At 38.4% G+C, this 23,293-nt stretch overlaps 1 protein-coding gene across 1 annotated transcript in view; it reads right to left on the bottom strand.

The window, feature by feature from the left end:
• CDH2 (cadherin 2) overlaps positions 1-23,293 on the bottom strand; it is a 116,564-nt gene that overhangs the window by 43,325 nt on the left and 49,946 nt on the right. The window lies entirely within an intron of this gene.

Raw genomic sequence — 23,293 nt, 5'->3', positions numbered from 1 at the left:
TACTAGATACCACTTTTACCTTTGACAGAATGAGAAWCTGTATGGAAACATTCTGCCTGAACTGTCTAGCTATCTGCATACTTAATATCTGAACACTCTCCAAGAACACTCTGTATTTATATATAATGATAACAAGTGTTTACTTTGCAGAGAGAGAACCAGGAGAAAAATACACAAGAAACCCCATATAATGCCCCTCCTCCCCCTTCATTTATAAATTAGTGATTTATTCATACTGGCTGCTTCTGTATCTGTAAGATGATCTGTTAGTCCTACTAACACAGTGCACATGCTCATATTTCAGTTCATGGCTGTTGGAGTGGCATGTGAAATGCCCATGAGACATCCTTTACTACAATTATAGATGACCTTCAAAAGGATTGGGTTTGTGACATCCCGGTGAACTGTTACAATCACAAACAAGTGCATTCTAACTTGCCTTTTCTATCACCACCTTTAAATTTCGTGTGATTTTAGAACTTAATGAAACCAACCTGAAACCATTATTTAGTATTTAATTTTTGGTACCTGGGTTGTCTACATCAGACAGAAAAATGTTGTTTGCACCTGTAAACTGAGAAAATTAGCTACAGATATTACTGAGTCAAAATAAATATGGAATATAATTAGCTCCTTTTTTAGGCAATGGCATTTCCCTACCTGTATTGTAATTCGATTTGTCAYTGCATCCTTTAGAGATATTTCAATACACCAGTGTTGTTTCTAATGGTTCTTCTAGCCTTTTTTTCTAATCCCCTTTTCTTCTCTACTTCTATATTCATGAACTGTAGTTTATCCCATACTCCACCCCATCCAGGAACATCTCAAAGGACTACTCATTTTGAGCCTCGATGGAGTAACCAACCTGTGGCACTTGAAAAGAAAGCTGGCTGTCAAAAGGCAGCTACTTACCGAAGTCTGCTAATTCAATAATTGCTTTTGAAACCCTCTGCCTTGTGCTGAGCACTGCATTCTGCCACACAGCCCACGCCGACTAGAGGGTTGCTCCAGCGGGTCACGCAAGCCCAACTGGAGTTTTGCCACTTACTAAGGGCCAAATATGGCCATTTGCTTCTAATTCCTATTTACACTTGTCTTCACCATCTTTACAACCTAGTTCCATGTGTAAGCCACATTATGAAGCTCTCAAGCAGCGAGAAAGTGTCACATCAGAAGGTTTCAACTGAGGAAAAACCAAGGATGCATTCAAGGTATTTAACAACTTTAGGTGTTTCATGATCTGACTAATAGCAGCTTAACTTCCCACATTTCCACACTGAACTGTTTGCTTAATTGTCTATTCAGTTAGGAAAACAATAATTAAAAGGAAATGTGATTTGCAAGAGTTAGGTTTAATTCATCCTGTACACATTTTTCATTAACTGAAAGAAGTTCTAGTGATCTGCAACAGGTATTAGGTAAAACCCTAGTACTAACATATGACTTTGTGGAATGAGGATGTAGTCTAGTAGTCTACTTCACAAAAGTTCTARGTTTTCAGGGAAATTGTATATTATGCTGGTAAAAATAATTTGTACTRGTTACTACAACTATGATTCAATGTAATTCTCTCTCCTGCTCCACTCCAGAGACTGCTAGTTCCAGATAGATAAATATGTTTGTTTCCTAAAATAACATACTTTCAAAGCAATCTGGCAGTCTACATGACAGAAGGACAGTGGACATAAACCTCCCTCTCCCTATTTCTGCAACGTATTTATTTTCATTCTTAATTTGTACAATTACATTGAATTTTTTCTTTTAAAGTGTTTTGTTGCAAGGTACCCTTGGGAAATACTGAAGCTCCTTCCTTCATTACTGGACTCACTCCTACGAACCTGAGTATTTCAAACACTATTTTTAAAGTATTTTCTTTCATAGGTAGCTATCACCAGACTGCCCAATGCTGGCATTCACAGGGAGAGACTCACACAGTTCTTTAATAAAATGCCATCTAGTTTCCAGTTCCCATAATCCTCTTTGTTTACAGAACAAAGTCGTAACAGGCGTGCCAGAATGAAAATGGGGATAATGTTCTTTCTATTCGAYAGAAATGCCTCTGCAGCTTTTCAGTACGGGAATACCAGCCATCAGCAAAACACAGGACTGGTATCTCAAACAGAGTCCAAATTATATCTGATTCACTGACCCTTTTCAATCCCTGCCTCTACCRCTCACTGGCACAAAGATCTGTGCTTTCACACCCCTTTTGTCTTTATTTGAGAAAAAATAAAATGCAGAAAAAGAGAATAAGCATCTTGAAGAGGGAAGTACTCATATTTCGACAACTGCTTTTGTTTTAAAGCACAAAAAGGTTTCTTTCCATTTTCYTCCACTCTGTATTGTTTAAGGCAGTTTTCACTATAGATGAGCCTACAGGCCCCTGCAGTATTCTGCACCAGCTTTTTCCTAAATGATGCTAGCTGAAAGAAAACTCGTAATAAATGTCATTTCTGTACTCTGGAGTATGCAATGCACCTTTAATACTTTCCCAAGTATACCATTCTACACAGTAATAAAAAGAAGGATTAAACACTAATCTCTTATGCCTATAATGCATCAACTGACTACACCTGCTAAAATCCAATTTGGTAATTAAAAAATATATCTACTGAACAGTCAAACCAGGAGACTAAAAGGAAAGTACTGTCTCTGCAGATAGCTAGCAGAAAACAGTTTCAAAATGAGGCACTTAACACAAACCTAWTTTTACCTCTATTCATTTTTATGTGACCTTAAGCAGTGTAAGAAACAAATACCCACAATTACAGTGCAGCAATTAAAGGGCAGTTTTAGTGCTACAGTAATGACTTAAATATCTAGTAAAAACTAGATAAGCCTGTTTTTGCCTTTTAGTCTATCTTTAGAAAATGCCAAGAAAGTTAGCTCTTTTTTTTTTCCTTTTCCATCACTAGCAATAAGGAAAGTGAGAAGAGAGAATAGATGCTTTTGTATGTTCTCTTTGCTACCTGTTCTTGGCCAGAAGTCCTTTTAGGCTTCAGGTTTCAAGTTGTTTTTTTTTTCCTAGCTCTTTTCTCTTTCTTCTGTATTGTTCCTTCTGCAGGTGTTCTGTTTTCGAGTTTCTTTAAACTTCCTTTATTCCCTGATGCTCCCATTTTTCCTGTCCCCTCTTTCAACTCTGCTCCTTTTAGAGGTGCTGAGGTGTCCAAGCGTTACTAATATCAGGCTGCAGCTTAGGCTTTGGAGCACAGGCAGAAAGATCATCAAAAGGCTCTCTTTACAAAAATAAACAAACAAACTAACTAACTAACTAACTAACTAACTAACTAAATAAATAAATATCCAGGCTCCTAGAGTTTCCCTAAAAAGCCAGAACTTGCTGAAATATCAAAGGGATGCATACTTCCAAATGAGCTGATGATCTGTTTCACAAATTCAACCGGTCAGCAGTTTTAAACAGCAGCTTAAGCCCCCACACTAAAAGGGGTTTAGGAACAGCAACACAACACAGGAGAGAAGCATACATCACTTTTAGGCAATATGTTGCTTCTTACCATGAAAAAAAAACCTTTTATTTTATTTTTCTCATTAAATTACAGGACTGCTCAGGCAGAACTGAGCATTATATTTGCACTGCATTGCATTGCATCAAACAAAACTTCCCAACACTGACAAAATGTGAGGCAGCGGATCCTCTCAACAATCCTGCCTCACATTAAAAAAGAAGTCTTGAAGTGGATGCAGGAACATTTAATGTTTTAAATTCTGCTGTACATCCCAGGATACCACCCTGTTTCTTTAGATCACATTTTGCAGTCTCTCCCATGTGGCTATGGATGCTCCAAGGGGAAAGGGACAACTCTCCCTAAACTTATCTTTCAGCCTCACAAACCAGCACACATTTGAATGCAATGACCCTCTACAACMACCAAGACAGATTTTCCATTGCTTCCTTCCATCCTTCCTGCATTCCTTCCTCTGTCTGGTCTGTCCAACACTGGTGGCTTTTGTCACTCTCCCACATGTCACTCCTCTGGGCATGCTACGGTCTAATTTTCCAAAGCTGCAATTATTCTTTATGACTTTTAAAAGGTCCTTAGTCATACTCTAGTTACTGCGACAGCTCTGTCTGCCACTTCTTTCCTAAAAGATGGATGCTGATATCTTCTGGGGGGGAACCTGGAGAACTTTCCAGATAACTGGATACGGACACAACTGCATCAGCATCCCCACAGCAAACAGACATCCCAAAGCAGAACAACTCTGTAACACAGGGATGCTCATTTCCTTAGCAAATGGGCAACAGTGAAAAAATATCCTGTTTGAACACTGCTTTAGTATCAAACAAGGGCAAGAAACCTGCCAGTTGCCAAAGGGGGTGGAAGAGACAGCAGAGACAGCCCAGCAGTATTTACACTGATGTGGTTAGATAGCAATAAAAATCATAAATCCTTCGGATTATACTATCACTGGATCATGTCCAGTAGGCCTCAGGCAGAAAACTAGTTGGCATGGCAGCTTAATAGCATCTAGTCAGACCTCAGGTTTTCATCATTATTATTCTTAAACAGAGATATCTGGCCTTAAAAATCAGAAAAACCTCTTGGTGACTGKTGCAGGGACTAATACAGAGTATTTCACAGCCAGGCCACAGTAGTGCTCCCCATAACAAAGGAAGAGGACTCAAAAAGCTAGGGCTGCATGTCTATCCCATTATGGGGGAGTACCTGTGGATCAAAGTAACCCCTAAATGGGTKATTCACTCCCTCTGTGTGAGACTTTCAACATTTAAAATGATAAAGGAGACATGCTAATTAACTGATTACCATTAAAGTGAAGGAAATACCAAGAGAACTATCAGAAAATGCCTGATTTCACATATTTGAAGATTATTATTTGGGTTGTTCATAAAATCTTGTTATAGTATCCCTCCAAATATGCCTGATGTTCCCCCTCGATCCAATATATGTGGGTAGATACCTTAAAAATAAATGAAGAACCACTAGAATTAGAATTAGATTGAATTCAAAATATATAGCAAATTACTTGACAYCACTGATCATGGAATCTCTCCTAAAATTTTGCAACATCACTGGGAAACCTTAATGGTATCATCAGTCCTCACACACAGGGCAGCAGAGAGTAATTAGTACCTATTTTATATGTTTTTCCTCACAACCTAAAGTAGGAAAAAATAATTATAAATTATTTTTATCTTCTYGCTTGACTACCTAAACCATATTCTCAATGAGAGGCAAACTGCCCATCCTTGCAAGGTGACCAAGTACCAACAGCACAAAAGGAAAATCAAAAGAGGAAGAGATACACAAAGCTACAGAGTTGGAACCTCAGCCTTGGGTCTTTTCAAATTACTTTTTTATTTCATGTAAGGTCTACCTGACTCAAGGAGAGTTACACAAACACTGGTTTCAAGCAGAAGTAGCACWGTTGCTTCATGTTTGACTGCACCACACAGTGCAAACTCATTAACAGGACCAACATGAGGTGAGTTGTATACAGSTGACACAACAGAAGTCAAACTTTAAGAGATGTTATTTTCCCTCTTTTACTGTTCTTTGAGTATCTTGTCTAGGGATTACAAAATTACGAGGCTCAGATAATCCCCTTAAATTCAAATTGACAGTAATAGAATCAACAGAAATAAAAGAGGCGTTACACCAGGAAAAAAACACTGATAAAAAAAAGTTTTCTTCGCAAAACGCAGACAAGCGTGACAGCAGCACAACATGGTACCAGCATTATTATAGGAAGGGGAAAAGGAAAATAAATCCTTGTTGCAGACAAATGAGAGAAATACAGACAGACTTCATTCAAGAGGGAACTTTCAGTACAGCCAYTGCAAAATTAAGACATACTTCAGGATTCTATGCCAAAGCAATGCTGTGCAAATTTATGCAATTTATTCCAGGTGGAAACAGAAGAGACAGACCTGGCTGAACAGACTCTTTTACWATCGTGATTCAGTCTAGTTGCAGAAGAAAGAAAAAGAACAGATTTTCTGATACATTCGGAGATGTTCTGACTATGATAAATGCAGGTTTTTTTTCTTTTTTTTAAAGATTTTTTCTTCTTTCCTTTCCTTTTTTTTTTTTTCTTTTTCTTTTTGTGTCTAGACTTTCCTGTGGGCCTCGTGAGTGCAAAACACAAGACACTTGACATTCAAATTGTGTTAGATTGGAATAATGCCTGAAAATAGCAGGGGCTTGACTGATTGAACTAGAACTGAAAATTCTACTTTTAGCAAAGCCTAAGGATGAGAGCAGGGTATTACCTTTCTGAACCCCTTTGCTGGATTGAACAGTTACATGAGCTTTGAGACCAAAGATTACAGTTATAAATACCTAAATGAAAACCCCACATGTGATAATGGCTCCTAGAGGGAATCATTAGGATTCATTTCTGGATGTGRCAATTAACCTATTACAGTCTGAGTCAAGACCATTTTGCTGAGAAGCAGTGAGCTATTGCACTCTACCCAGTCTTGATTCTTCAATTATTAGTCACAACATTCTAAGTTTCTCAGTAAAGATTATACAGCAACACCCTCCAAATGCCCAGACTGCATCCCAAGTATCTGAGGATTATTTCTACAGCCACTGGCATAACAAGACTGATCCTTGACTTAGAGTCCTAGGTACAAGACAAAAACTGTAGTAACTTCTAGCATCTAGAAAATAAAACATGATCCAAGTACCTGGACAATGGAAACACTCAGTGGTAACTTTCAGAATCAATGCATCACAAAAATGAAATTAAATTTTCCTTTAGAAACCCAAGTACTGTATTATTCCATTGAAAGGCACTCCTTGCTTTGCCTACCAGAATACTAAATATTCATTTCCAAAAGGCATCTGAATGGAAAAGCCCCATTGTAATAAACATTTTAACATTTCAATGGCTATTTCAACTGCCATCTGTATTCCTCTTAATTTTCCTCAAATCTTTGAATTCCTCAAAAAGACACCTGTGGCATTCACTCACAAGAACAAACATCTCTTTTCACTTCCCAAAAACAATACCAGTTTACGAAGTGAATAAAGAAAGCCAAGCTACACTTGCTATATACTTCAGAAAATACTTTCCAGTGTGTCCTACAGTAATGACTGCTGATCCAGAGATATTTTTCCTTACAATAAGCATTACCATGAACATCTTGTGCAAAAATCAYTGAAATGCTACACTTTGATGGCTAATATAAGCAGATTTATGATCTAAGAGATTGTTAAAGTTACGCACGGCAAAATTCTTTCCCTTCTTGGTTCAAGACTCACAGTTCCTTTATGATACTATAGTCTAGATGTGTCTCTCTATGTATCTGAAAATGCTTTCAGTYCATAAATGCAATAGCGTCACCAGCAGGGAGAACATTCAGTGAAACAGCATACTGAGTTCCTGTTGAAACAAAACTGCAGAGCATGAAATAGCAACCTGTCATCTGACGTTGGGAGTCTGACATTCGTCAGTAGCAGATAAAAACTGCTCTCTGCTCTAACCTATGTCTGAGGGCACTGAGAGCCATYTGCATGGCCAGTCTGCATCTGCAGGCAATGACTGGAGCCTCTCCAGCGATGTTTAGGACCTATTTCACTAGGGTTTAGGGCWGTGGTCTAGGAAGTTTAAAAAACCCATCAAATGAACAAAACTACACCAAACAAAGCAAGAAAAAATCCACCAAAACAAAAACCCACCCCAAAAAACCCAAACTAATCCAATATTAAAAAGCTACTAACTGTCCCGTCACATATGCATACCCTGAAAATTAAAAAAAAAAAAAAAATTAAAAGCCCCCAAAGCTAAATGCTTTTTGTAAATTTTAAGTAATTTCAGTGCAGGTATTCTCCACTACTTTGTAGTGTCTGTTAGAAGGTGCACATCGTAATYGGAAAACAGATTCATATTCACATCACCCTATCCCATTTTATAGCAAAGAAGAATTCAGTTGCCCTCAGGAGAAGGCTCCCAAGGAACACAGCCTGCGAACACAGGCTCGGTAGTTGTCCAAAAGGCACTATCCAGAACATGTGGCACCACATCTTCAGCTTTGTCTGGACAGGCTGCTCACAGTGGCTCTACTGCAGACCTTCCTGCCCAGTGGAGAGTCCCCATGGCTGGTGTGACATTTTGATGAGGTAATCACATAGGTTAGTAAGCAATATAATCAATTTGATCAGCCATCTCGGCTGAATACTCAGAGTCCAGAATAACTCTTATTAAGTTAGGCAATGCATATAATAAATGAGTGATGTATTATTTTGATTTGCCTCTCAGGGCTAAAGATTTCAGTATCTAAAGCTCACCTWCCCATGAGAAAGGGATTTCTGCAAACTGAAAGCAGCCTCTCCCGCAGCAGGAGGAAGCAGCAAGTGAAACGGAACAGATCTGACCTTACAATAAACATCTGAGCTACATTTTAAAATACTGGCACTGAGATGTTATTACTTTGCTTTGATATGCTGCCAAGGGAAAGCAAAGAGCCAYTGAAAACTGAACTTCATTTTGAGGTCCTGTCCATTTTTCAATAATCCTCATGATACTGTGTATATTAACTWAAGGATGTTACAAAAGACAACAAGCTATAATGTCATAAAATAATAATATTCATGTGAAGGTCTTAACAGATTCATGCTTAGTAGTGTCATAAATCAGAAAAATTACCAAGTAACATACACATGATGCCGCAAATGAAATACATACAGTACCCTGGGTATGGAGAAAGGCATTTGGGTAAAATTAAAAAAAATTTTTGGCTGACAAGCATATAACATGGCTGCTGCTCCTTATTAGAAGTTAAAAATTTATAAAGTTGACTACAGTGTGGGGTTTTTTTTTTGTTTTAAAATTGCAGAGATGTTACTTTTAACGTGCATCTGTTAGCATTTTGTACATTATAGTCACAACTTACAGATTTTCCAGAAAAAGGGTATAACCAATCTATATGGTTTTCCTTTAACTCCTTTATTGCTGGTAGTCTCCAATACATAATTCAAACTTTTCTTTGAGGATCAAGGAAACAGTAATTTGAGACATCTGAAATTTTAGTCATGGAACTGTCATTTATCTGTGTTATTCTCCACAAGCCCCCAGGATAAATATCAGTAACTGCATTCAATCTATTTACAAATCCCATTCAATTGTCTCATGTACATCTACATAACTCTGTTTTTACATTAGTTTACCTCCARATCCAACAGATTTCTGTCCTTATGCCAGGTATTGCAGTGTTAAGTTTTTTCAGTATTAACATCCTTAATACARCTTGTCTCCATGCCTTTCCTTAGCCTGCCTTCTCACACATGACATAACACAATTCTCTGCCTTCACATTTTTCAAATATGTATCTTCAAGAGGTACTTTCCATAAAATGTGTCCATGTTTTTCAGGGCAGTACTATTGCTATGTAAGTGCTTTTTCTATCATTCTCCCACATAGGAAAGATGGAGAGACAACTTAAAAAGTCAATGGTATTCCCAAAACCTTGATGCAGCGTAGCAGAGCAAAGACAAACAGCAATGACTGAAGCAAAAAGGTCTCCCTCACCTGAGAAAACTTAACTCACAGTATTTTAGGGGATAACAACAKTGGCTATATCACTTCTTTCCACTATTCTGTCAAATACATTCTCCCCATCACAACTAGAGATGCGTCTATCTAATGATGGATGAAGAGCAAACACAATCCATGATGTATTTACAAAAAATCAGAAACAATTATTACTTTAATTCTAACAAGCAGGCAAGACCTTAGTTCAGAAGACTTCCACAAAGGAAGTCTGTGAAGTCCATAAAGAAAAATTTGAAAGTCATACTGGAGTAATTRAAACAATAAATAGGGAAACACAACCCAACTCTCAAAACAGTGTTCTGAAAATCTGTCATCACTTAAACTATGTTTAGAAATCCTTGTCTTTCAATTTAGAAAAAAAACCTGTATGATTCATGTCAATGTTTCCTCTCTTATCAAAGAGAACCATTCTTTCTCTGTAGCCTCATCAGGTCAAAAGCATAGGTGAGCTTGTGATTCCCACTGATCTGAAGGAAAAACTAGATGTTTAAGATCAAAAAAWGCTATTTAATTTCTCTAGATGAAAATGGAAAGGATTCATATTTTCCTAATAACATCTCCTCAGGCATGTAGCACTTACATTATTTTTTAAATATTTGCTAATATTTGACACTTTTTTCACTGTGGTCATCTGCTACAGAAGGCTGAGATTTGAGTTTTTTATTAATATAAAAAGGTGGCTTTGTTGCTTACTTTTGTCATCTGGGCCTGAAACGCATTTAGAAGGCCTAGTCAAGAAATGTATATGACTTTGATTTAGAGAACTGGCTCACCAGAACTAAGCACAATTTTGATACTGCTTAATGCTGTATTGTAAATTATGACTGTCTCCCAAAATTAAATTTACCAAGTTTTTAAAAGGTACATTTAGGTTTCCTGATATAGTACTTTACGACATTTACTGGACTAATAGCCGAGTCTGCACTTCTTGTCTGTTCAAAAACATCACACACATATAGTAATGATTTGACTATTTCCTTTTCTTACCATGGATAGTAAACTCAAATAAGAACAACACCTGAACTTTTTAAGGGCTTCAAATGCATTTACTATAAAATGTGATCTCAGGTAAATAAAACTGTTCAAAGAGGCAGGGAATGAGTCTGTTCCACCCCTATGAATGCTGCTTTACTGGGTAAGCCCAAGGAGTATCACTGCCTGGTCAAACAGGAGGAGTTTCCCTGCAGATGGAGGTTCCACTGCCACTGGTGCCACAGCTGAGCTGGGTGGTTTTACACAGCACAGGGAAAGCACCATCTGAGCCTACACACAGGCAGTTTCTGCTCCTCCTCTGCTCCTCCTTTGTAATTGCTACCAACCTTTGTCATTCCAGTCCAGAGATGCCATCTCAGTGTCTCCTCAGATGAATTTATGCTCTGACCCACAAACACAGAGCTCAGGAATACAACATCAAACACTGCCCAAATGCTGTAGCCCTGAGTTTTCCAGTGATGCTGCTGCAGGCACAGCTGTGCCATAGAGGCAGGACAAGGGGTCACGAAGGTCAGCAAAATATTAAGGGCAGCAAATTGTTTAGTGACTATTTTGTTTACTGTGCAAGTGGCTTTTGACTAGGAGGGATGGTAATTCTTTCCAGCTTGCCTTGGGCAGTGAAAGCTACAAAAGCATTTGTACTCGACTGGTGTCTAGGGAAATCGGCAGAGTCCTAGGTCTGTTTCTTTATCGAGTCTGCCAAGTCCTATGCTATATATATGGCACACTTATTTTTTTCTCTCTCTTCTCCCTCCCCAATTATTCTACATAATATGTTCAGGAAGAGTTYAAGGCATGCCAGTTCAAAAGCAAACAGAAAGCAGGCAAACAAATCCCTCCAAAACTCAGTATTTWGCGAACTGTTTTTGCAAACGTTTTCCATTGGAACAAGAGTCTACCCTCGCCTTCACAGCAAATCACAATGCCACAGAGACTCCTCATGAGAAAAATCTCTCTCRGGCTAAAGATTTGCATGGCAAGTTGAAGGGAGTTATCTATGACTGAAAAATAATTTTATTTACAGCCAGGCAGACATGACAGAGCCCACTAGGAGGCATTACCAATGATAAAAATAGAAGCATGGATTTGTAAAGTTTATTTATGGACCATTGCGTAGTTTATGCTGTACCACTAGTACACGTTAAATGAAAAAATGTAACACAGCTGGTGACAATGGGGAATAATTTCATATTAACCTGAAACAATCATTTTATCTTTCCCCCAATCTTTACCTAGAAAAAATTGAAATTTTTTAAAACTCCTAAAACTGATATCAACTGGAAARTATTACATTCTTAGAAGAAGGTGACTTCAGCTAATACTGATCCCTTTACAGAGARAAACAATCTACTTTTCAAATGAAAACATTTAACATGAAACACTGAAATTATTAAAAATTTAATAATTATAAATTGTGATTATTAAATGCAACTTAGAACAATAACTCAGAGAAAAGTGCATTGCCTTACAGGTTATTTTGATAGCACAGTAGATTAAAACTAATTATAGTTTCAAGGTCTTTATTATTACATAACTCAATGCCCACATCAGTCAATTTACTGAAAACATTACACAAACATGAAACAAATGATTCATGGTGCAACCGAACAACTAAAGGAGGGCAGCCACATTATCAATGAACGTGAATTTAGTGAATTCAAGACCTGAAAAACCKGAACCAACCAGCCATAGTCTGTTGATATAGTAAAACCAATCATATCAACCTGAAGTTATTGGAAGTCTATATAAATTTAAGGCTCCACAAAAAATATTTTARAAAGTCATGTGTCCTCCTGCCCTCTCCAATTTCTAGATATTATTTATGCTACTGCTCTGTTAAAAYTCTTGGATCGTGTCTACTGGAAATGCAATTTCATGCTCTTTTGAAAAAAAACCAAAAAACCCACACAAACCAAAACAAAAAAAGCCACCTCAAAGACTGAAAGCATTAAAGAAATCTTGGTACTATTCATTCTTGCTTTAAATGAGGCAAGAAAGGAAAAATATGAACAGACTGCTACAGAAAAATGCATGAGTCTTCACTTGTGATTTCATATGAAAGTTGAACATCAAACCTTCCTGAACATGCATCTCAAATTGATACTTAATAAATAAATAAAAGCTCAGCAACCAAAGTCTGGTTTCTCCAGAGTAAAGTCACTGTGTTTGCAAAGTGCTAAAGGGAAACAAGCAGATACCAGAAAACTCTCTGTACTACATACTGGTATTGATTTGGGGGGGGTTTGGAATGCAGAACTCTAAGACTACATCCTAGGGAAAAGCAAAGGAGCTCCAACAGAGTTTCTAATGTCTGGAATCTTAACCACCAAATGGAGAATTTGCTCCTGTGGCTTTTCCTAAAATTTGACGACTAACAGAAAAAGGGGACGAGGGTGTGTGTGTGCACATGGGAATCAAGGCTGYCAAAGCATGAAGAGTGTCCCAGTCTCCTCCTCCTTTATGGTATATCCTCTTGTCCCTCAATTTGACTGTTCTGCTGAGACCCCGGTAAAAAACAGAGGAAAWGTTCCTAAACACAGTGCTGAGGGGATACATGACTGGTCTCACCAACTGCATGCAGGCAAGGAGGAATGCTTCTGCCAAGTTAGATGTGGTCCTGGTCACAGGCACCAAGGCTTGCTCTCACTCATTCCATCGCAGACTACACCTCCACCAATACTGCCTTATTCACACAGCCCTTTCTTACCATCTACAGGCAAGTCTTTGCTTATCCTTTTCAAGTATACCAATACAGTGCTTACAGAAATCAATTTTATCCCTAAGGTACTAGATTCTGACATACAAATAAATTAATGGCCTGCAAKAAACCTGGTTAAAGATGATGCATCCATTTGAAGATTTCCCAACGTATATTAATGTTATAGATCTAGATGTTGCTCTCTATTTTTATAGTACATTATCTATATATTTTTAACAGTATACCGAGGCTTTTAAGAAAACAAAATTGCCACTACCCAGGCTGGAATTTTTTCTTTTTCTTTTGTCTAAACATATGGGCCTCAAGACATTCTGGAAAATGATTGTTAACAGTAGTTTAACTCCTAAGAGATACCCATGCCTTGACAAAGCCCATGGCAGGGCTGGGATGGTGTTCTTGACTGTGGCAGCTATAAACCACAATAATTACATTATCTTTAACTACTTTTCACTTCAGCCAGAAGAATGCCTTCGATCCAGCTTCTCCTAGACAACTGTAAGGAAACAGAACAATGGTAATTCCCAAAGCCCCTGACCTCATGGAACCGTATTTCATTAACCAGTTTTCTCTAAGCAAGTGGCAGAGAAGTACATTACACAGAAGGGGACATCGAGGCCACAGATCTGGGGCAGCTGAACACTGGAAAAGGATTGTGATGTTTTGCTTGGAGAACACATGCCATGAATGATCATTCACCTGGTCCCCCCAAGTCTGCAGGCTTGCAAATCCACAAACTGACAAGACAACTATACAGAAATCATAAAACTAAGTATTTTGACTCTCTCAACTTAAAATTGAAACCAGTAATCATTCAAGAAGGCGGCACACAAGGGCAACAAAAGAGCAGGCAGAACACAAGATTCAGTACATCTCTATTCAGTGGCAGGAAGGCATCTATTATCAGATGCAGAATGGGCCCGTAATGCAAAGAAAGCCAGCATTGTTGCAGGCGGTACTGGGAACATCCTAACCGCTCGCTACAATAATTCAAAGATGAGCTGGGACAACCTCAAAACAGTATCTTTAAAACCAGTATCTGATAARCCAAAGCTTAATTCTTGCAGTAAAGCTGAAACCAAAGCAAGCACATAAAGTCCTTARGCACTACCCTGAAAACGCCTGGATAAAAACCGGCTAGGGGCTGGCCCTCACAGCCGATCTCGCAAGATCGCTATAGAGCAGCAGTGAAAGATGCAGTCAGCCTTTTAGACATGGTTGTCTAGGAGACACCAGAACACACTGTATTGATGACAAAGGAAACAAAAAGCTGGATGCACTTTCTAAGGCTTTTAGTCTGCTCTCTTTCATGTGGAGTTTACGGAGGAGGGCCTCCCTGGGATGGGTATGCAGGGAATGCTGGCAGCAGGACCAGCTCATTGAGGTAGAAATCTGCACTTGCTTAGGAGTTTCAYGCAGCCCCAGAGCACCCTTTATCCCAGAACAGGAGCCTTCGACATGGAAACTCTAGCAAATGAGACTCAGGTCTGYTCACTTTGAAGGTTTAGCCCTGCACAAGGATTAAACCCTTCCACCTAAGGGTCTTTAAGAGAAATAAAGCAAGCAGTCTCTCCTKGTTTGTGCAAGGGCCCTGGAGCCGCTCTGGGGGCTCTCTCCAATTATTTGAGTGCTCTTCTGCTAGGCTCCTTCCAAACTTTGAAGCAAAAATGCAGCAAAGTACCTCGAGGTAACTAGCAAAGAAATGGCTAGCAACATTCAGGCTGTAACTGTGAAAACTCCAAAGTTCTGTATCTCAGCGCAACTGAGGCAAGCYTGGAAGMGAATTTGGACCGAAGTTTATTTTTKAAAGAGACCATGAGCAGTGAATGCTTCTTTTTCCAATTATTGAGTTAGTCTAGTAATGCTGAAATGTGTAACTCCCATACTAGAGTGTCAGATTCCAGCTTTGTGAGGAGATAGCACAAGCATTTAATTTTTGTCACCTTTAATCTGCTTGGAGATGAAGGCTATTACCATGAAGCAGCACTTGGACAGTACAGTGCACTGTAGTATGAGCAACAGGTACTGTCCAAGAATATTTTCAATTTGTAGTATTTTTCATTGATAATCTAATTTAGATCTGCATCAGAGGATGCCACGACAGTAATAGCCACTACTGGCTTTAGGTACACACTGTCACATGCATCTATCAACCCTTGAATTAGGTACTATAACATTGAAGTCTAGCTGGACAGTGTGATTATTTAGCTGATAGTGCAACATTTTCCTCAAGGGCTYGGCCTCCCTGTCTCCACACCTAAACTTCGTGAAGGAGAGGAAAGACACCAACTTCTTATCTGCAAATAGAGTGCAGGGGCTGTAACAACTTCTCACAAAGAGATGGAAGGTGTCAKCCTGTCACAGGTCGCATACTGCATGGAAGTTCATAAATTTCCTGATTTCACAGTCTGCTGACTTTTACATGCCCACTTTCAAATTCTGTGAGCACACCAAAAACTGTGAACGATATATCAACATTTAGTTCCGACAGTAGGATGGATGAAGCARGAAAAAACTGATCATTTGTTGCATCATAACCTCCTCTCCTTTCAYGTTGCTCCTCTCTTTTGTCTGTACWGGGRTTTGAAGAGGAGGGACGGAGTGAGGCTACTCAGACAAGTGGTAACTCCTTGCCTTCCCAGTCTCTTCTGAAGGGCTATAAAATGGAGAGGTAATAGGTACCTGACAAAGGGATATTGAAATAATCAGCACCAACACCATCTTAGAAGACCTCTCAATATTTTTACGTAGAACTATGTATCTGTAGTAGATGATTGCTACCCTCTCATATGTCTGACTGACAACAGCAGAAAACCTGGGTCAAATGATGCAAAAGACACTCAACCTGATGGGAGAAACTGCTACTGGTATATTTCCACATCAGAGGTGCCTATGTAATGAAGCTGTATTAAAACAACCAACTCTTSTTAATTCTGGCTCATTTGTTTTGTCACTAAATGCAAAACAGTTTATTGAATTAGCTGAATTGCTGACAGCAGCTGTGGTTTTTTGGGACCACTGAAAATCAAACTATTTATAAATACCACARTATGGATTTTGGAATCACATTTCAGGCCATCACATAGCTAGGGCATATCCAGASCAGGACAAACATAATCAGGACAGAACACCTCTCAGCTGGAGAGCCTATGACTTCTGCAAGGTAAAAAAAAAATAAAAATTCAGAAACCCTGTCCTCAGACACCACTCAGAACACTGATTAACTGTACACCTCCAGGGCTCAGCCTGTGGTGCTTGCTTCTGCATGAGACTTGCCAGGTCCCTTTCTTGTTTATCTAGAATATCTTGAGTCTGTACTTGAAAAAGATCAATTGAGCATCCCCTTGTCTTCTTGGGTGCAAGCCAAAAACCCAAGGAACTTGAGACTGACCACTTAMAGCTGCAGCATCCTAATGACCAATGCTTGGCCATTATTTCTGAAGCAAAGTCTTTGACTTGCCAATCATCTGTATAATAAAAATCTGCCACTATTACTTAAAAAAAAAATCAGCAATGCAACTATAAATTTGAAAACTCTATTAGTTCCCCAGACTGGACCAATGCAGCAGAGAAATCTGTTTGATGAATCATTCRGAGCTTCTTTGACATTGAGTAAATCCACATACTCTCTGTACAGATGACCTATTCCTTGGTGTAGCTAYTTCATGTACCTGAAGCATCTGTGACAGTATAATTCAGTATGATTTGTGAGGAAAATAATATTCTATTCCCTCAGTAAAATTAAACTCCTGCCTCCAACAGAGATGTCCTCCAATATGGACACAGGTGAATTCTGCACTCATGGAATTGTCACTCCTGCTGTGAAGTTTATAGAAGCTAAATAGTCAAGCTGTGCTATCACCATTTCGGACATTGATGCCAACAGTGAAGAGTAGGTTCAGAAACACACAGCAATGTGATTTTGATGATGATGAAGGAAGCAGAACACAATATACAACATTCTTTCTCCAYCTATTTCTATTTTTAAAGTAAGTGAAATATTTTGTGAGATTCATGAACAATCGCATCCATTTTGTGGTGTCACACTAGAGACACATTCTAACGGACAGGAAGAGCAACCAGAGGATGAACGAAGAAGGCACTTGTGTATGCTTTTGTGTGAAAATCACTTTCCAGGTTTGATGCTAGTCTGCAGCTTACCTCATTCTACAAGAGGAGGCTCACAAATGCTGCCAGAACTKGGGCACAAGATGTTTTTACACATTTAATCCATGGGCATTTAGTAAAACAGTTACACAATGACCATAATTCACGGTACAGAAGTTTTTAGCTAGATTTTTTTTCCCTAGATTGCATTAAAAAACCTCAAAACCACACACACAAAAAAAAAAATCTCTTGACTCCAAGACCAAAAAAAGAAATAAAAAATTAAAATTTATAATCCTACTTTTCAGGCAAACTGTATTTAAGATCTTCTACCAAACTGTAATTAGGATCTTCTACCACATTTATTTACAGGCAAGTGAAATTCAAAAGATAATATGCTTTTAGTGATAGTTGAATTGTACCACTGTGGACATACCATATTGCCTATTTCAATTATGCCACCATAAAAAAATCTGGGAAACAGAAAATTAGAGGTTTGTTCCTCAGAGCACATTCCTCTCTGCCTCAGCTCAAAATCACTGCAGCTCAGTTTACCAGAACTTTTTTAAGGACAGAGTCTTCAATGCAGCTTATGTACAAAGACTGCCATATTTCAGAGTTATCACTGAGCCACCTACCATGTCCTGCTACAACAAAACCTATTCCACAAGAAGGAACACAGCAGTAAAAACCAGAACCTGGAATATTTTCTTCCTTCCTTTTGTCATAAAARAGAGTGAAACACTGTGAACCTACTCACATTTGGACAATAAATCTCTCTGTATGTTTTCTRTACTTGCAATCTTCAGCCAAGAGACTACGTTTTCACAAGATCAATGCCCACAATAAATATTTGCAAACTAACATATTGCAACTTTTATTACTAAGTAGAACASGTTTTCTTATTTTGTCACAGCAGAAGCTACTTGCTTCCATTACTCTGTTTTATGAGAATTCTGTTCTTTATTTAGACTTGAGCACTAAAGGCTGCATGGTTTATGGATAACAAGTCTGCTTCCCATTTTCCAAAGCCAAACCTTCATTGTAACAGATAATGTCAGAATTATAAGAACAAARCATGATCATGGAAGAATGACATTTGTAATGTAAACATATAAAATATTACACTACACAATCAAAATGCATACTTTGAAGCCTTAGCTAATACAAGTCACCATGAGGTCCATTGTAGAATTTGCCTGACTGGAAAACAAAGCCTGAACCACTAAAATTATTTCTGTATTAATACAAATACTCTTGGRCTACTCATGCTTTGAACTGGACAGATGTATAAATCCTTGTGGAGATGTAGTCTTGGACTGTTAAGACATACAACTCAGTATTCATGRAGCAGCTGAAAAACTGAGGTTTTATACTGCTGCTGCTAACATCAGAGCTCTAGTTGGTATTTACATCCATGCTATTCCTATGATGGGAACCAGCAGGATAAAAAATTTGGTAGGAGACTCTAGTTGAGAAGTTATCTATGACTGATTGCTTTATTTAGTCATCTGCTTCCAAAAGAGGAAAATCACTTCAAACCCATCCAAGTAGGCTCTTAATACTACACTTGAACATTATTTCCTCTAGCTCATTTTCCCGTTACTTTTTCAAATCTGAGTATTATATCCCTTCTGCATTTTCTCCAGCTAAATCCCTTTTCTATTGTGCACATGCAAAAAGAAATGCAAAACAAGCCTGCATTCCTGCTGTGGGATTGTGTCACCAAAGCAGAGAGAAGTTCACTAGAATTTTATAGTGTCAGCTCTGCTCTACTCCCCCTGATAYTCACAGATATCTTACTGTACAGGAGGGAACAGGGATGCAAAGCTCCAGCACACAGCAAATATGTATGGAGGGGAGAAAAATAWAATGGGCATTCTGGCATACAGTAAATATTACAGACGCTGACTGTGTGTGTAACAGCTTGCTAAGCAGAAGCAACAGGAATGCTAGTTCTATAATCAACAATCTTCCAATTTGATTCCAAATTATAGGTGTATATAACCCAGGGAGCTGGGGGTAAACCACTGCTTAAACTCAGTGAGGTTGAATAAACTATACACTAACAGTTAAATGTTCCCCCCCATACCATATTTGTAACGCCAAGTCTGACAAGTTTCTTTTCAGCTGAAATCACAACTAAATACACTTCACAGGAGAAGTCTGGCTGCCTGTGAAGTTATTAAAAAGATTCAGAACTACTTCAGTTCTTACAGGAAAGTCATTCAAGTTTCTGATGGCCGGGAATTATTTCAACATCTAAGACTTCAAAATATATAGGTTTTTGCTACACTTATTCAAAAGTGGTCATATTCCTCCCTTAGAAATTCTCAGATAAAGGGCTGAAATTTGCTAATAACACTGCTGAAAAACTTTGATTTTTTTTCAAAGACTGTATCTGTAATTGATATTAAAAGTTCGATTTCCATTTTGAGAACAGAAYAAAAGAATAAAAGACAGAGAATTGAAACTTTTTGTATTAACTTGTCCCATTAAAAATGTTTTMTTTGGCTTTTATCCAAAGACAAGAACCAGATACATAAGAGAACTTCACATTTATTGGAAAAGGACTATTAGCTAGTGCATTTTCAGAATTTCAGCTTATCCTTAATCAGACTGATATTGTTAGGGGATACAGAAAAATACAGAATGTATTCAGAGTGTAAATCAGCAAATTTTCCTGTATCTTAGGACATTTGCATTGTTTATATATATACGCGTGCCCTACACACACATACTAATAAATAGATATGGATTCATAACTATGCCTTAGGACACTGAGAGCTATTTATTTCTGCCCTGTGATGACTGTGTATTTAAGTCCTTGACATGGGGATGCTGCTGATGTAGTATTCATATAATGGCTTCTGTCTTCAGGGGATCCTCAAAAGCAGGCTTCCAGAAATTATTTGGCATGTTTTTGCCCCATTTTCTACTCAATTTATCAAATAAATGTAAACATTTTAAAGACAGGRACAACTAGTTGAAAATGGTAGAATTCCTTGCAACCAACTGTAGCAAGCTCAAATGCACCTCTTCATCTGGACACTTTCTGTACTCAACTGAAACACAAACTGCTTTGCTAAAGGGTTAAGRCAGACTGGGAAACCTGCCATCTAAAAATAACTCCCTCTTCACTGGAGAGGCCAGAGCCCAGACAACACAGACTACAGGATTAACAATGAATGATAAGTTTTAGATGAACAAGTATCTTTCATTAGGCCAACTCATGTAGTTTTTAAAAATGACACAAGGCTTGGGGCAGACAAAGCCTTTTCTGTTTTCAAATCTTTCCAATGCTATTMTCAGCTGGGCAAGTATTCTTATTTTGGAGCCAAAGAAAGGCGCAYATACAAAGTCAAAAGATTTGCCCTGGGCTACGTGCAAACCACCAGTACACTAAGATCAAAGATCAAGTGGTTCTAGATGTAGATTCCAAGTGGGATCCTTTCCCAGCTAACATCGCTTCTCCTGATACTTCTGGAGGCCTTGCACTGAACAGAGACTTGTGAAAATGCCTCAAGTGAGTTTTTGTAGGGCTTATTCAAATGAAAGTATTTTGGTGTCACCTACCCAGCAAATATATTCACTGATGATAAAAAGTAATACGAGTTCAAATCGCAAAAAAACTCCATATCCCACCAATATTGCTTATTTTTTTTAAATGTCTRATCAACCTACACAAGTATTTCCACAAAGTCAATAAACACCAGCCACCTACARGGAGGAAGAATGCTTTATTTTGGTTGCACTTAAGGTTGTTTGGTGTTTGGGGTTTTTTTTTTGATAAAAAATTATAACATTACACTGAAACAGATTTGTTCTAAATAGGATTAACTGGACTCAAACAAGAGCCTGTTTTTAGGCAATATTTCTGAAAAGTAGAGTCAGTACAGATCAGAAGTAGTTTATACAWWAATATATCTAGAGTAGTTYATACATAAATATATCTAGAGGGAAAAATTACTGAAATATTTGTTTACAGTTCTGAGGTTAAGACTGCCTACAGGTAAATAGTCCAGATGAGAATTAGCATCCGAGGGGTGACCAGTCTTTCAAAATTCTCTGATCTCATAGAATCCCTTCACTGAGCTATAGATAGATATCTYTGTACTTGCCCCCTGGGGACTCAGACACCAGACCTGACCTTGAATGGATACCAGCTGGCCTTGCAAAGGCTCCTACCACTGGATTCAAAACAGCCTTGATGATACACCCAGTGTGGGTCACAATTAGCGCTGCCACTTGATGAGGAGCAACGCCTTCTCTACTTTGCGTTGCAGTTGGCRGGCACAAACAAAAAGCTTCCCATAAATTGTTGAGCAGTGCCCAACAGAGCAGGAAGAATCCAGACGAAAGCTTTAATAGGCCATTGAAGAAAACTGTGATGAGCTAAGTATGAAACAGCAATAGAAATAATAGTGGAAGATTGCAAAGCGAGGGCATAAAGCCTAATATGAAAAGATGTGCCAGCTGGAAGCAGACAGGAACTAATAGAGGAAAGGRCAGATTACAATGCAATTCTTAGAATAATGAATCAGATAAAAGTATCAGGTTCCTATTGTCTTTAGCCTGTGATGCATTTAGTTTCATTGCGTACCTAGGGATGCTGCTTTGCTATTTGACTGTGCTCCCTGATTGGCTCTCAGCAGTCATCRGCAAATTGTGCCACCAGCTCCTGCTTCTCTCCCAACGAAACATCCCACAAAACCACATTCAAATTTATAGATGCTCCAACAGAAACAAAGTGAAGAATGCTTTACCTTCTCCTCTGCTTTCCACAACCTGCAAGATACACCTCCCAAACATAAGTCTGAGGTTTAAGGCCTGAACATTGTGTCACTAAGCACTGCAAATAAAACTCCCCAAGGAGMACTGGCTGCACTTCACAGAGGCTTTGCTTCTCTCTTGGTACAATCTCATGGTGCTGTGGTGGCAGGGAAGCTAATGAGACTAAAGCACAGTGAACAAAGATCAGTTAGAAGATGGTGTGAAGCTTCTAATCCATATGTTTACGAAAAAAAATGACTTGTGATTGCAAAGGGAAATAAACTATAGCAGGGAAGAGCTGCCATTAAGGTTTTTTTTTCACTGAAAACACACAGTTTCTCTCAAAATGTCCAAGAAGCCAAATAAAACATGAATTAAGCCAACTGTAACAAGGCACTCTCCAATCAGGACCCATCCAGGTTTAAAAACATAGAATTGTTTAGGTTAGGGAAGAGCTTTAAGATCACTGAGTCCAACCATTAACACAACACTGCCAAGTCTGCCACTAAACCATGTCTCCAGGTACCACGTCCACATGGCGTTTMAACAGCTCCAGGGATGGTGACTTAACCACTGCCCTGGGCAGCCTGTTCCAATGCTTGACAACAGTTTCAGTGAACAATTTTATCCTAATATCCAATCAAAACCTCCTCTGCCTCAACTTCAGGCAAAAAAGTACCAGCTGCTCAGTATGGCTAACAAAAATGCAAGATCTTGTACTCCAAGTCTTATAAAAGCCAGTCACAAATAAAGACATTTCTTTTTTTTTTAGAGAAGGAGGGTTTATTCTCTTTGAAAATTTCTGAGATTTGAGGTAAGGTAAGCACATAGACCCAAGTGAGCAAACTTGGCAGCTGGAAGCTGAACCCTTCAGACAAGCTGGCAGAAGAGATCATATACTCTCAAAGAATATCTAACTGCAGATTATCCATTGCTTGGAAGGAGGTCCATCCAAATTATGTATGAGAGAAATGTCACTACTATTTATGCTTTAAGACTAAGAGAAAACAAAACTTTTACATGTACGATTTCTTTATTTAATTAATTTGTTCTATTAATGCTGGTAATTCCTGTGATTCAATCTCTTCAGAAGTCATTCTTTTACTGACTAACATGAATGAGAAAAACATGTACCAGGACATAGGAATAAGTACCAGCCTG

The sequence above is a fragment of the Malurus melanocephalus genome, unplaced genomic scaffold, assembly GCF_030028575.1.
Source record: "Malurus melanocephalus ecotype Western Australia unplaced genomic scaffold, MMel_1.1 scaffold_76, whole genome shotgun sequence".
In the NCBI taxonomy this organism is placed as follows: Eukaryota; Metazoa; Chordata; class Aves; order Passeriformes; family Maluridae; genus Malurus; species Malurus melanocephalus.
Note: the sequence above shows the minus strand (reverse complement) of the source record. Positions and strands in the feature narration are given on the sequence as shown.